The sequence below is a fragment of the Ahaetulla prasina genome, chromosome 6, assembly GCF_028640845.1.
Source record: "Ahaetulla prasina isolate Xishuangbanna chromosome 6, ASM2864084v1, whole genome shotgun sequence".
Classification (NCBI taxonomy): domain Eukaryota; kingdom Metazoa; phylum Chordata; class Lepidosauria; order Squamata; family Colubridae; genus Ahaetulla; species Ahaetulla prasina.
The window spans coordinates 72052486-72064142 of record NC_080544.1 but is presented as its reverse complement, the minus strand read 5'-3'; positions in this window follow the sequence as shown (position 1 = coordinate 72064142).

Here is an 11657-nt window from a genome sequence, read left to right as displayed (position 1 = left end):
TTTGAGCATAATCCAAAAACATTTGGAGGACCACTTGAACACCATTGGTTTTGGCAAAATCACTATCAGAAATGAGCTGTTTCTGGCCTCCAAAGGGCCTCCAGGGGAGGAGGCCGTTTTTGCCCTCCCCAGGCTCCAAGAAAGCCTCTGGAGCCTAGGGAGAATGAAAAATGAACATTCCGGTCCCACCGGAAGTCAGGAAACAGGCTGTTTCTGGCCTCTGGAGGGCCTACAGGGGGGGTGGGGAAGGCCATTTTCACCCTGCCCAGGCTCCAAGAAAGCCTCTGGAGCCTGGGGAACGTGAAAAATGGGCCTACCAGGCCCACCTTTTTGCTGTTGTGTGCCAAAAACGGGGGAAGCGCAGGGGGGTGTTGCATGTGCATGCACAGGGGAGCGGGGAACGGGGAAGGCATTGAATTATGGGTATGGGCACACATGTGTGCAGGGGCCCCCCCCACGCTTCCCCTGCTTTTGGCACACAACAGCAAAAAGGTTAGCCATCACTGCTCTATAGCATCATTTTCAGGGTAGAAGTTGAAACAATTTATGTCCAGGATGCGAGGAATCTGTAGATATTTTCACAGCCCTCTTTTTGATACATGTCCTCAATGGAAGTCAAAATGGTAGAAATTGTTGTTTGCAACATCTGCCTATTCCAGATCCTTGGGAAGAACTTGATAAATGGATAAAAATGCTACATCCAGCCTAAACATCTGGTTGACTAGGTGACAAACCATAATAAAAATATCTACCATATACTATTGGAAAGCTCAAAGTGCAGAGCCGAGCCTTAGGTTCATAGTTTAGAAACCGATCTAAGAGAAGCAACTTAAGAAGGGATAGGACACTATCAGAAGAATGTGCAACAGTAATTGACTCTTTGCATGCCAAGGTTTTTGCATATCCCAGTGTCAGCAATTGTATATATTAAGTAGATGGAATCGGAAAGTTTCAGCTAGGCAATCATTTCCATCCAAAATTGGCAGTCTTAGTTTAATTGAACAATCTGCCCAAATAAAAAGGCTTTCCACTCTATTCTTATAATTATAGCAATTATGCCTAATAATACTTCTTGCTATATAATAACTTTGTCATAAATAACAGGGCAATAGACCAAAAGGTAAGAAATGTAAGACAAGTATATACTTTACAGGAAAATTTAAAGGAAGGAATTTAAAGGAATTTAAAACTACATATCAGAAGCATGAGTGGGAAAATACCTTGATATCAAAATAATGGTAGTATCAACTGCATTCAGCAAGCCTCAGTTTGAAGGGCATTCTACATATATATAGTTTTACTCCACTGAATTATATAAAATATTACAAAAGTATCTTATGTGAAACTTTTCCACATATTTAGATCTCACTTTATTTAGAATTCAGCTCAAGAATGAATATCTTGAACTGATCTTGGAAGTGAATAAATAGGCAGTGTAACGATGACAGTCATAATTGGGGGGTTGCTCGCGGTTCTGTCTGGTTCTTGTGAACCAGTAGTAAAAGCGGTGGGAGGCTCCACCCAGACATCATAATTGACGATCTGTGCATTTTCCCAGTGCATTTTCCCATTGCGAACCAGTAGTAAAGATAAGTAGAACCCACCCCTGATATATATGTGGAAGATAAGGTGGCTGGAATTATTCTTTTCTCTGCCTTTTTTGTCCCCTTATAACTCCAAGCTGCATTCTTTCTTTTAGTGGCTATCAGTACAAATGGTAAACCTTTATTACCAGGACACATGGAAATCTGTGTCCAAAGTCCTACATATGTTCATAAGAGTGCAGACAGGAGAGAAGGATAGAAAACAACTAGTGAAAGTGATAATAGTGTAGCATAAAACTATATGTGTGTTTAGGGGTTTAGTGAAGAAACAACTAACATTTAGATAACACTCTTATCTTTGTTTTTAAGTTGGAATGCATTTAGTTATTTTCTAAAAAATATTCCTGAGTGCTATTTTTTTTTCTATCATGTCCTCTTTTCTTGGGGTATGTGAATGGCAATCAAACTTAGAAGAATAGCCATGAAGAAAGGGGCTAGGCAATCCCAGGAGACATAGCAGGTAATGGTGAAGATGATTCTCTCCAGTTTAATGGAGTCATGTACGTTTCTTGTCAAAAGAAAATATAGAAGCCATTGTCCATTGCATTTTGGATATACTTCATAGTCCTGAAATTACTAGCTGTCCTCATTTAAATATTAAGCAGGGGAAACTCTGGTTAACTTCTGAGATTAGCTAATGTTTTACAGTATTTCTGACTATTCCCATTGTAGCAGCCATTTTATAAGAATATTTATATCATAATCTCAAAATTCAAAATTTTTCCCATTTACCAAAAAAGTTGATAGCACATAGCTGATTAATCTGATTAGGAAATAAGTATCTGATCTATCAGTATCACCTAAAAATCAGACAGGTGAATAATGTTGAAGTTTCTTCTTAATTTTGAAGAAATTAAATAATCCAATCATTATATTTGCAGAGCATAGATCACAAATACATATTATACCTCACCAATGTGGCAGGTACGTCAGCAAATCAGGTTAAGGGATCCCATACTTCCAAGGTAATTTGCATCTCAAGTAAGATCCAGGGATCCTTATAAACTATAAACCTGCTCTTTGGAGAAGAATGCAATTTATCTAGTGTAAATTAAACACTTTATAACTGGTCATGAGCAAAGAAACATTTACCCACAGTGCCTTCTTTTATCAGGATTATTATTACAGTATTATTAATTATTAATATTAATGATATATTAAGTCTATATCTTAAAATAAACTTTACCTAACTGAATTTATTATGTATTAATATATTTTAAATAAAGTATTAATGATAACATAACATAACAACAAAGTTGGAAGGGACCTTCTAGTCCAACCCCTGCCCAGGCAGGAAACCCTACACCATCTCAGTCAGATGGTTATCCAACATTTTCTTAAAAATTTCAGTGTTGGAGCATTCACAACTTCTGAAGGCAAGTCGTTCCACTTATTAATTATTCTAACTGTCAGGAAATTTCTCCTTAGTTCTAAGTTGCTTCTTTCTTTGATCAGTTTCCACCCATTGCTTCTTGTTCTACCCTCAGGTGCTTTGGAGAACAGCCCGACTCCCTCTTCTTTGTGGCAACCCCTGAGATATTGGAACACAGCTATCATGTCTCCCCTAGTCCTTCTTTTTATTAAACTAGACATACCCAGTTCCTGCAATCGTTCTTCATATGTTTTAGCCTCCAGTCCCCTAATCATCTTTGTTGCTCTTCTGTGTACTCTTTCTAGAGTCTCAACATAACAACAGAGTTGGAAGGGACCTTGGAGGCCTTCTAGTCCAACCCCCTGCCCAGGCAGGAAACCCTACACCATCTCAGTCAGATGGTTATCCAACATTTTCTTAAAAATTTCCAGTGTTGGAGCATTCACAACTTCTGAAGGCAAGTCGTTCCACTTATTAATTAATTAATCGTGGCGACCAAAACTGGATGCAATAACAAAAACATATCTTTATAATAACATAAAGATAACAATGTATTGTGCAAAATTAATATTATATATAATGTAAAAATAAAGGAAATCAATAAGAAAAATAATATAATAATATACAAGCAGTTACATTATAATAATATATAAGTAGTTCAAAACAATTTGATAAATTCCAAATAATGGAAATATAACAAAGGATATGCAAGCATTGCTTTGATAAAAAGGAAAATTTTAAAATCATTCCAATAAATTTCAAACCAAAAGCCAACAATAGCATAATTTTTTTGCTACAGTTTGTTTTCAGACTTTATTTGCTTTTTCTCAGTTCTGGTTACTGTAAGCTTTTTTTTATTTCGTCAACGTTCCTCATTATGTAAATGTAACTGTCATTCTGTAATCCAAAATCCAAAATGGCAGGAAGACAGCAGACAAGCATTCAAGTCAACTTCAAAAGGCAATGGCAGGGGGAAAAGGAAAAAAAAACACCTTACAATCCTCATAACAGTTTGTTTCAATACAAGCATACACCTGCAACAAGAAACCTTAGTTATTTGCAGATGCTGAACTCCAAAGCCATAAGCCCAGTGAATTCTCAGATTTAGGTTTTAAAAGCTGACGGGATTGACCTACTGACACCTCTGAACCAGTGACCTTCAGGTGGGAAGGAGCATTGTTAGGAGTGGGTGAGTCAATTGTAACTCTGAATTGTTTTGATGTTTAGAACATCCATTTCATCTTGGAACAAAGAAAGATAACATAAAGATGAACTGAGGAAAAAAAGTGACACTGCACTTGAATTGGCTCAGCTAGAAAAGAGAACCTGAGCAGTCAAAAAATGGAATAATAAACAATTTATCTATCTTACTTTATTCTATTTATTTGTTTATGTCTTTGGAGAACTGTATTTTCAGTTAGCCTTATTCCTGGAAACTCTTGGGATTCTGTCTACTGCTTATTATGGCAAAGTGTTTTTCATTTCTGTGAAAAGCAAAGTATAGTCTACTATTAGGGCTCTGTGAATGGTGCCCTTCCAAATTCAGGCAGACCTTCAAACCAGATCGTCACCGTGATCCCAGTGGAGGCAATGCTCAATTTGGAAAGTTGAGTTGCTCTATCTGTGTGTCTTGAATCAAAGCACTGAACTGGGCTGCATCAATCTGGGCAGCTGCTTTGCTCAAATGGAAAGAGGGCACCACATGTGCAACCTCACATTTTAACATCTGGATTGAAGCTGCACAGCACTTAGGAAAACATGGCTTCAATCTAAGGCACTGCTTCAAAGAGGCACTTTGATTGAAGCTTCAGCAAATCAAACTGCCTCTTCAGAATTTCACCCAGCAGTTACAGCCACAGAGCAGGCAATATCAATGTCACTGCATTTGAAGGTTCTTACTTTCTGTAACATAAAAGAGAGTTTCTGATATAGTCCTTCAGGGTTGATAAAAATACGTTCCGTGAAGTTTAACAAAATACGATAAGAAGAATACAAACCCTTGTATTCAGTGCCTCTTCTTCAAGTAGAAATGTCTAGATCTATAGTAAAAATCACTATATTTCTACCTGCTAAACATACTTTTTGCATGTTTTTATGATAATGATACTTTTTGACATAAACATTGATCTGTCCTTTACCATTGTTCACACCGCCCACCGCCCGCTCCCCCACACACAATGACACATCACTGAAATGGTAACAGCAAAGACTAACAACAATATTTACAATGAAATTATTTTCATAGCTAATTATCATGCTGTTTTAATGGTAAAGACCCACTTCACCAAATTGGATCTCCTGCTAGTTATATTTAATGTATCAATATTCTCTGGTACCATTCTGATTACCCAAACTTTTCTTTTACACCTACAACTTCAAACAGTGTTTTCCAGTTAATCCAACAGTGTACTTTGTCAATACAAAATAGAAACTAAGAACCAAACTATGTAAAATGTATATAATGTAGTTATAACTTTTTAATTTTTTTCTTAAAGAAAACAAATAAATGAAAAAGGCAACCATCTCCTACATGTCTGTAAAATTTTCAGTAGCCTGAAATGTTAGCCTTTCATTTGAATTTTCCATGTCCAATTTGTGTTTATAAGGAACAAAGTTACAAGTATCAATGCTTTTGTCCATTGAATATTTGATGCCAAATATTTATTTTTTCAAGGTGGAAAACAAGTCTATTAGCAATAAGAATGACATTGAGAATCTATTCTGTTATCTATCCAATTTCTGCATAATAGGTATATAATTTTTAAAAATATGGACATCTAAAAATATTAAACCCTCTCTTGAAATCAACTTGTATGAATAATGACTTCATTGGAAATCAGGATCTCCAATTCCTTATAAAAATGAATTATAAAAATGTTACTTTTGTAAAATAAATGATCAGCACCATTGTAGATAGGAAGGGAACAACCTAAATTTTTCTGCTTGACTGTAATTTTAAAAAAGTTACCAGATATTTGGTTAATTAAATTTATGTGCCATCCAACTCCTAATGACTTTATAGTTTTATGTATTACGTAATTTAGCTCTAACGAACAATAATTTGGATGACGAAAATCCCTTCTTAGCTATTATACATTATCCCACAATATTTACTAGTGGCAAAAGCATATAATATCGCGTTGGTAGATGATCTCTGGAGGGCTCAGGACAGGGGTTGTTCCTCTGCCCTGGTCCTATTAGATCTCTCAGCGGCTTTCGATACCGTCGACCATGATATCTTGCTGCGTTGGCTGGAGGGTTTAGGAGTGCGGGGCACCGTTTATCGGTGGTTCTCCTCCTATCTTTCTGACCGGTCACAGACAGTGTTGGCAGGAGGGCAGAGATCGGCCGCAAGGCGTCTCATGTGCAGGGTGCCACAGGGGTCGGTTCTCTCGCCACTTCTGTTCAACATCTACATGAAGCCGCTGGGTGAGATCATTCGTGGTTTTGGGGTGCAATGTCATCTGTACGCTGATGATACTCAGCTGTACATTTCCACCCCGACCCACCTCAACGATGCCGTTGAAGTGATGTTCCGGTGTCTGGAGGCCGTGTGGGTCTGGATGGGGAAGAACAGGCTTCGACTCAACCCTTCCACGACTGAGTGGCTGTGGATGCCGGCATCCCGGTACAGCCAGCTGATACCATCGCTGACTGTTGGGGGCGAGTCATTGGCCCCTATGGAGAGGGTTTGCAACTTAGATGTCCTCCTGGATGTACGGCTGTCTTTAGAAGATCATATAACGGCCATCGCCAGGGGAGCTTTTCATCAGGTTCGCCTGATACGCCAGTTGTGTCCCTTCCTAGACCAGGATTCCCTATGCATGGTCACTCATGCCCTCGTCACTTCCCACCTGGACTACTGTAACGCTCTCTACATGGGGCTCCCCTTGAAGAGCACCCGAAGGCTCCAACTGGTCCTGAATGCGGCTGCGCGGGTAATAAAGGGAGTGACTCGAAGCTCCGATGTAACACCTCTCCTGCACAAGCTGCACTGGCTTCTGGTGGTCTTCCGGGTGCAATTCAAGGTGTTGGTTATCATCTTTAAAGCGCTCCATGGCATAGGACCAGGTTATTTACGGGACCGCCTGCTGCCACCAATAGCCTCCCAGCGATCTGTGCGGTCCCAAAGGGAGGGCCTCCTCAGGATACCGTCAATCAAACAATGTCGATTGGCGACACCCAGGGGGAGGGCTTTCTCCATGGGGGCTCCTGCCCTCTGGAATGAGCTGCCTTCGGGGATACGTCAACTCCCCGACCTCCAGACCTTTCGACGCGAGCTTAAGACGCGAGCTTGTTTTATCGTGCAGGGCTGGCCTAATGTATTTTAAATGTGGGTTTTTAGTTTGGTTTTATCACTGTTTTATTCGTTTCGGCCTAATTTGAATTTAGATTTTTAAAATGTTTTTCATTTTTGTAACTCTGTTTTATTTGGCTGTAAACTGCCCTGAGTCCTTCGGGAGAAGGGCGGTATATAAATTAAATTAATAAATAAATATATAATATAATATAATATAAAAGGACATAAAACAATATTTTAGCATGATCAGGTAAGTTTGCCATTCCCAATTTCCTGGAAGGTGGGACATATTTTCTCAAAATAATATAATATATATATATAAAGTTTATAGAATAGAAATTTTGTTTCTAATCACCATGATATGGCAAAGTAATTAAAGTCCAGTTAAATGTGAGTGTTTCTGATGAAGTGCTGATGGGAAGCTAAATCCTGGAGTGATTTCTACTGGCAGAAATTTACAACACCTGCTTAGCCAAACTCCTTGGTGTTATAGAATAGATACAAATAAGTAATATGAAATTGGAGCCAAGTGATTCAAAATAATTTTAATAATAGTTGACCCATTTAAATTTAAGCAGATGAAGGGTAAGATAAGTCAGGGATAAACTGAAAAGGCCATATTAATTGCCTGTGTAACCAGAAACAACATACTTCCTCATCTGCTTCAATCTCCCTACCATTTGCCCCTTTAATTTTCCTAAATGGCTGGTCCTGCTGCTGAAGAGATAAAATATTCAATATTGGAAAAGGTTCAGATGTTCCAGCTAGGTCTAAGCTACATTTTTTTTCCCCAAAATGTCATCTTGATTTGCGCTTCTCTTTTCCTCTAATAAACAGTCCCAGGGATTACAAAGCAAATCTGGAAACTAAATTTCATTAATGAAATTATTAGACATGCCAACCAAATAGCAGCTCCTTCAGTGTGATATCCCTGATGTGCTGTGCTGGAGAGGGGGAACCTGACAGATGCATATCAGATAAACAAGTCTTGTCTTTCACTACCATTAGTTGGCAATGAATGCATTCATTACGAACAAAATTATCCTGAAAAAATTACATTTGTGTCTGTTAATGACATTGCCTGATGCCATCAAATATTAAAAGGAGGGAATTCAATTTGATATAAAGTTCTACAGTGGAAAAAGATATTACGTGGCACGAGTCTTTATATTGTGGTAGGATGCAAATGCAATAAACACACAAATCTTGTAACTGGTGCAGAGCAGTTAACGTGTATTAAGATATTGCAAATTTTGATTATCGTCCCACACCTAAAAAACGATATAACATTCAATATTAAGCAATGTATATAGCTCAGGGTTGAGCCCAATAGACAGAACCTATGTAGTAATAAGACAATGCTATTACAGCAACTGATACTGTTATAGTTATTATTGCAGTCCTATAACAAAGGTAATATTCAGCAGGTTCTGACCAGTTCTGGAGAATCGGTAGCAGAAATTTTGAGTAGTTCGGAGAACCGGTAAATACCACCTCTAACTGGCCCCATCCCCATCTGTTCTCTGCCTCCCGGGTTCCAGCTGATCGGGAGGAAATGGGTATTTTGCAGTAACCTTCCCCTGGTGTGAGGAGGGAATTGAGATTTTACAGTATCCTTCCCCTGCCATGCCCACCAAGCCATGCCACACCCATAGAACCAGCTGTAAAAATAATTTGAATCCCACCAATGTCCTGTAGATATAAGGTACTATAATTATAATAAGGAAACATAATCCAACCCATTTATACTGCTGTATCATAAGTGCTTGAGAGGCAGTCTTGGCTGTTGGCTAAATCAGACCCCGGTACAAGTAGTTCTCGGCATACAACTACTTGTTTAGCAACCATTTGAAGTTACAATGGTGTTGAAAACAGTGACTTACAACCCATTCTCACACCTAAGTCAAAGCATTCCAAAATTGATTGATTGATTGATTGATCCTTTCATCTTTGCCCTTTTGAAAGGTCCTTTGCGATAAAGATATGGAAGTGAGAACTACAAGTAAAAGGTAGTAAATGTACCTAACAGCCAAAGAAGAAACAGTTCTCAGAAATGATGAAGGCATTTTGCACGCTCCAAAACATAATACTGGTATGCTTACTTTTGCAAATGTAGGCATTTCAGAGAAGAGTTTGTTTATTTTTATCTGATGACTTTTAATATAACTTCTTTATAAGGCAGAGTTTCAAATTATTTTATAATTTTGAAAATTAAATTTACTGCTAACCTGCAGTGAATGGCTCTGGGAAGAACTTAAAGTTTAATGCAATAATCTAAAGAATAGAAGAAGTAGGAGGAAACCAAAGGGGTTGATTTTTATATACTCACTATCCAATTTAGTTTGATGCCTTTGTGCATTCAGGTTAACACTTAAAGTAAGTTTGCACAGAGCCAAACACGAAGTATAAATTTACCATGTGATCTTCCTGAGTTAGAACATACTTTTTTAGATAAGGGTATCATTTGTCAAATGATATTTATAAATGTGTCTTATGCCAGGTAGCAAAGAAAAGTCAGATCTCCAGTTTTAGAACACTAACTGTGTTCTAAAACCCATATTTTTCATGAGCATCAAAGAAAAAGTAGTGTTTGATTATCACTGAGTCCAAAGAGGTTGGTCCAAATGATGGAATTGGACAACTCATCACAACCAACTCTCCACATCTTTACTTAATATGTTTTAGAGTAGTTGTTTTGTGGGTTACAGTGATGCTGTGTGGTTGTAATAGCCTATTGATTGCTTCTGCAATGTTTTCAATGCACTGCAGTGTTGTGCATTTTATAGCGTGTGCCAGTTATACTGTAGTGGGTTGAGTTGTTAGGCACTTTTTGATAAAGTTCTGTGGGTATCCATTTTTTTGGAAACAGTTATATATAAGCATGAATTGAATACATAAAATGAATACAATTAAAGGGAATATTAGGACAGGGACAGTAGCACGCTGGTGCTCTTATGCACGCCCCTTACAGACCACTTAGGAATGGGGTGAGGTCAACAGTAGCCAGTCTGAGGTTAACATTTTGGGAGTTTGGGGATGAAAGTACAGAGTCAGGTAGTGCATTCTAGACATTGACCACTCTGTTGCTGAAGTCATATTTTCTGCAATCAAGTTTGGTGCGGTTTACCTTAAGTTTGTATCTATTGTGTGCTCGTGTATTGTTGTGGTTGAAGCTGAAGTAGTCATTGACAGATAGGACATTTAGCAGATGATTTTATGAGCTATGCTTAGGTCATACTGAAGGCGGCATAGTTCTAAATTTTCTAAGGCCAAAATTTCAAGTCTGGTGGCATAAGGTATTTTGCTGCGAGCAGAGGAGTGGAGGACTTTTCTTGTGAAATATTTCTGGACACGCTCAATTGTATTAATGTCCGATATGTAGTGTGGGTTCCAGACAGACGAGCTGTATTTAAGAATTGGTTTAGCAAATGTTTTGTATGCTCTGTTTAGTAGTGTAATATGGAAAACAAGATGAACCAATCAGAGATCATTCTTATTCCTTTCAGTTGACCAACTGGGAATTCAGGTAATCCGTAGAACTAATGAATTCAGATTTCCCAAATAATAACAAAAGATAAATCAAGTCTATAGAACATTCAAAATAGTGCACATAGTATAACCAAAATAAAAAACAAAAAAGAGGAAAGATTTTGGAAAGTTTTCAGGACTGCCTGCCAAAGCCATGGAGCTACTCCAAGCAATTCATGCTACAGTAATTACATGACAGTGCTTTCAAATGAGCAGAATTATATCAGCAAATTAAGTCATGCAGACCTTTGTACAATATACTAAAAGCACAAATTTTTGAAAGATCAAGAGTATAAATATTTAACATTCTTCAGTTAGGAAACAGAAACAATTATGTTCCTTAGTAGAATAGTGGAATATGACCATTATGACATGTTACCGCATCTGTCATTTTTGTCCAAAGTTTTGCCCTGAAACTGGAATATTTATTTTAAAAATTTTGGGTGGGGAAGGGTTTTTCAGTTACTATGGTTCAGACCACAGTGACCACAGATCTGGATTCATAGTCGAGGAACATTTGAGTATATATTGTGTATAATATCCTAATTTTACTTGAGTCTATTTTGTTTGTCTGTTCAGTTGCATGAATAAAACAATTATCTATTTTGTGCTGACTCCATGTGTTTTATGTACTGTATTAGTTTATATTTTTCTTACTGCATATTTAACCATGCAGCATATCGTAATATGTATTATTAGTTTTTATTAACTTGGATGAGATGACATATAATTATGATGGCTTCTTTGTAGTAAACCATTTTAACAAATCATAGTTAATTTAGATTTCAGAGTTCTCTGTAAAATTTACTGAACTGTAGAGACTGAGAGGTAACACAGAAATAACATTTTACAA